This window comes from Galeopterus variegatus, unplaced genomic scaffold (genome assembly GCF_000696425.1).
Source record: "Galeopterus variegatus unplaced genomic scaffold, G_variegatus-3.0.2 Scaffold5568, whole genome shotgun sequence".
NCBI classification, from domain to species: Eukaryota; Metazoa; Chordata; class Mammalia; order Dermoptera; family Cynocephalidae; genus Galeopterus; species Galeopterus variegatus.
The window spans coordinates 191,229-196,147 of NW_007731679.1; positions in this window are offsets into that span (position 1 = coordinate 191,229).

Sequence of the window (4,919 nt, forward strand, 5' to 3'; positions counted from 1 at the left end):
CCCCAAAGTCCAGCCTCCACATACTGATACACAATGTACTGAAAATAGAAGAGAAAAGTTGAGTAGCTACGGTCATTGGAGAAGTAGGAAGTCGTGTTTTGTGATCTCAATCCTAGGCAGCCTAAGGCCCAGGAAAAATGGGCTTGCCCGTCAGAGCTGATAGTTAGCAGCTGGAAGGAAAACAAGTCAGTCCCTTGCTAGTTCCCCGGTGTCAGTCATCTGACTGACAGTGTCTTTGCCAGAGTCCACCGTAGGTGTTAGGAAGTGCTGTGTGGGTGAGGACTGTAGTCACTTGGCTCAGCTCCCTGGGAGAGCTTGTCCAGGGGCTGCTGCTATTAGCTGGGTGGGACGGGATTGAAGACCTGTTACTAGGAAGGACTGATTTGGAAGTCCATTTTGTTAACTTACTGTTGTTTGTGAAAAAAAGGCATATGAAGCACTGATATCTGTCTATATCTACACACACACACACACACAAACACACACACACACACACACACACACACACACACACACACACGATTTAACTTATGGCCTTATAACTAGGTGGAGGTCTCACTGGTTTTTCAAGCAGCAGAACCCCAGAGATGTTGATCTCTCAGAGGACTGCACCAGCGCCAGCCCAGGGGTTGGGGGCTTCCCAGACACAAATTAAATTCCCCCATCAGCACATGCCCGGAAGCTCCAGGCTGCCACTTATACAGTGACCTCAGCAAGCTCTAGGGCCCAGGTCACAGAAGATAGGCCTCTCTCTGCCCCCAGGCTCCCGGGTGCCTTCCATTCCCTCCGCTATTACTGAAAGTCAACAAACCTGTCGGTTGGGTGGTTGATAACAGAGACTGTGGTTTTTGTGGGCACCTGTGGCCTCTGGGGACCGGGGAAGTTTTATTCACTTCTGTGGCCAAGACCAAGCTCCCCACACAAGTGTGCCAGCCACCAGTGGGGCCTCAGGCCCCAACCCAGCATCACAGCTGGAAAAACAACCCAAAACACACCTGTCACATGTGTATGGAGGGGTTCACATACCAAGAACAGCAAGGTTGGCTTGTCCTTAGTAGAAACATTGTTCAATTCAATTCCACATTCAGGGAGAAGCTACTAGGGGCAGGACGAGTTTTCAGACTGAAATCTGGCTATTCCATCATTGTCAACTGACAAAGCTCGGCAGGGCCTCGGACAAGGCAGGTCTGTCCCCTGCACCCCTATGCCCCGACATAAGAGCTGGGCAGGTAGCCGGGCGGGGGACGTGGGGGCACTACTGCGGAGCCCTTCCTCCCCAGTGCTCCCTGCATGGGAAGAAGAGCAGGCCTCCCGAATGTGCTCTCATTTCAGGGGATGGACAGCCTGCTTCCTTTCTGTTCTTAGCTTCCCTCCACAAATACCCCTTTTCTGACTGGGTTGGCAGATTCATAGATAAAGAAAATGCCATGAAGTGTTTTGTTAAGAGGCCTGTACATTGCCACTCCAGAGAGCAGAGTAAAAAGTTACAGGGGGGTAAGTTTTGGTTTACCATCCAGATCTTTCTAGCAGTCAGAGGTGGCTGTGGTGAAAGAGGCTGCTTGTGTAGGAACGAGCTCCCCCTCCCTGGAGGCAGCAGAAAGAGGCTGAGCATTGACCCCTCCATGGGGATGAGAGAAAGGAGTCAGCAGCCTATGCATTCAACTTTTATAGAAATGTTCAAAATAGGAATTATAAAAAAGTCTCCTAAATTTTGATTCACCATATAATTAGTTTTGAAAAGTAAAATGAAATTGCAAATTGCTACATGCTGATTCCCCTTTGAATAAAATCAATTTAGTTAAGCCTAAACTTATTATAGCCTATAATAAATCTATAACATTATAGCACTTCATACTAGTAGGTGCAAGTGCACTTTGGAATCAGGTGTATGCCTTGGTTGGAAGTAACAGAAAACTCAACTGTCAAATCTTAAATAAATAAGAAATCTCAAGGTAGGCCATCTAGAGCTGGGGTAGCAGTTCAGCAATGTAATCAAAGACCCAGGCAAGTTCTTTCTTTCTCTTAATGATCCTTAGCATGGTAGCTTGTTGCCCTGGGTTGAATGTCCCCCTAAAACTTAATCCCCACTGTAACTGTTGAGGGTGGGAAATCCTATTATCATAATTGAAAGTTGGGGCCTTGAGGATGTGAATAAGTTGATGGTTTAATGGTGGTCGTGGGCGTGGTTCTAAGGGCTTTAAAAGCAGAGCATGAGAAGTTCTCCACCGTTTTCTGCCATGTGAGACCCCTGCATTGCTGTAAAGCCACCACCAAAGAAGACCCTCACCAGATGTTTTCCCTGCACTGTGGACTTCCCAGCCTCTGAAACTGTAAGCAATGAACTTTGCTTTCTTACAAAGTACCCAGTTCCAGGTATTTTGCTATAAATAACAGAAATGGACTAATTCACTTGTTGTCTCATGATCACAAATTAGCTGCTTCAGATCCAGGCGTTGCACCAATATTCAAGGTAGAAAGAAGAAAGGGATTTGTGTCAGCTGCATCTGTCCCTTTTATACAAAAAGTGCTTCTCTAGAAGCCCCCAACAATTTCCACTTAAGACTCACTGGCCAGAACTGTGTCACATGGCCTCTGTTAGCTACAGTGCAGACTTCTCCAGTTTCTTCAGTTGAGATGGACAAGAGAGAAAGGGGCTGAGAATGAATTTTGAGTCACAAGACCAACAATGCCTGCCATGTCTAGCACAGCCAGTATCTGATATTCAGTTTTGTTCTTTTANTGAATGTCCCCCTAAAACTTAATCCCCACTGTAACTGTTGAGGGTGGGAAATCCTATTATCGTAATTGAAAGTTGGGGCCTTGAGGATGTGAATAAGTTGATGGTTTAATGGTGGTCATGGGTGTGGTTCTAAGGGCTTTAAAAGCAGAGCATGAGAAGTTCTCCACCATTTTCTGCCATGTGAGACACCTGCATTGCTGTAAAGCCACCACCAAAGAAGACCCTCACCAGATGTGTTCCCTGCACTGTGGACTTCCCAGCCTCTGAAACTGTAAGCAATGAACTTTGCTTTCTTACAAAGTACCCAGTTCCAGGTATTTTGTTATAAATAACAGAAATGGACTAATTCACTTGTTGTCTCATGATCACAAATTAGCTGCTTCAGCTCCAGGTGTCGCACCAATATTCAAGGTAGAAAGAAGAAAGGGATTTGTGTCAGCTGCATCTGTCCCTTTTATACAAAAAATGCTTCTCTAGAAGCCCCCCAACAATTTCCACTTAAGACTCACTGGCCAGAACTGTGTCACATGGCCTCTGTTAGCTACAGTGCAGACCTCTCCAGTTTCTTCAGTTGAGATGGACAAGAGAGAAAGGGGCTGAGAATGAATTTTGAGTCACACGACCAACAATGCCTGCCATGTCTAGCACAGCCAGTATCTGATATTCAGTTTTGTTCTTTTAGCATAAGGTTTCATGCTGCCTTAGAAACTTAGTTATACATTCTTTCTCCGAACTTATAATAATAATAATAATACATTGTACTCTTATTAAAACAAACTTATTTTCATATGTCATTTATTTCCTCCCCAGGACAATCATGGTGAAGTGGGTAGGTCAGGAATTATTTCTGATTTGCTCAGAACACTGAAGCCCTGACAGAATTGCTATGAGACGCCAGGTCTCCAAACTTCTCACCCAGTGTTTTTGCTACACTGCTTTTCTGATTTCATATTTTATCTATTTGAGAGAACTTGTTTTTCTACTGTATTGCTGGCAAATTCAGCAGGCTAAGGTGGGTTCTTCATTTGCTGACTAATGCACAGGTCACTGGTCTTAGCGTAGGTCTAAAAGCAGGCCGCCTTCTCACTGTCACTGTACCCATGGGTAGACTTCTACAGGGAGCATGGAATAAAGGTGGAATGAAACTAAAAGCTGATAGCCATGGAAAACATATTACAGTACTTTTGCAGAACGAGCTATGTGACTATTTGCACCACAAAACTGAACGTGAATCCATGTAAGACGTAACACAAACGATGACTAAAAAAGGCTCTGCCACAGTTTAGCGAGCACAATAAAAAGCCAAAGTGGCTGTTGTCTGAGGTCAAGTGGCTCAAATCCATCTTAAGAGTTGTGACTTCTGCAGCTTCCTACAGAACCCCTTGTTGAAAGAGGTGTTCTGTTCGATTCTCACAAGGACATGACTTATGTACTGCAAAAATGTCCTGTAGTCTGTGTTTTTAAGGCTATTTATACGTTGCCAGTCCAGGCGGGGTCTGCAGGAGGACGGCACACCCGCCCAGATCCTCAGGACAGGAGCATTCTCGGTACCAGCAGCTGCTTCCAGCCCGCTGGCTCCCTGCCTTGCCGATCCCAGCAGGCACCTCTGGCCCGCACATGTCTGTCTGGACAGGAATGCTGCCTGGACGGCCAGGCTTTTTTCACCGTCTCTCCATCTGGAAGGGTTTGCTCATCATTAGTCAAATAAGCTTTCTCTGCCTCTCGGGGCCAAGCTCGGTCAGGACGTAGTAAAGACATTAGACACATGTTCATTCTCTCCGCCACTTTTCTCCTTCTTTCCAAAATCCTTCCTACGAAAGTCTAGAGCTGCACAGCGAGCCAAGCAGGGCAGCCGGCTCCACAGGGAGTGCACCGTTCTCAAATTTCTCTCCTTTCTCCTCGAGGCTCAGCTGCTCACCTCCTCAGGCCATGGGGGAGAGGAGATCTTGGGTCACCTGTCGCTGGCCACAGCTGTCCTGAGCATAAAGAGCCTCGGGTACCCTTCTCAGTGGTGGCACAGGTTGAAATACTGTGTCTCGCTCAGACGGCTGACCTGGGTAATCAGCCTGAGCCTTTGGGGGCTAACGGGAAACTGAGCCTCCCCCAGCTGTGAAATTATCCACCCTCCCTCTTCATGACAATCCTCCAGTCCACGTGATGTCAGGAAAAGGAAAGAGAA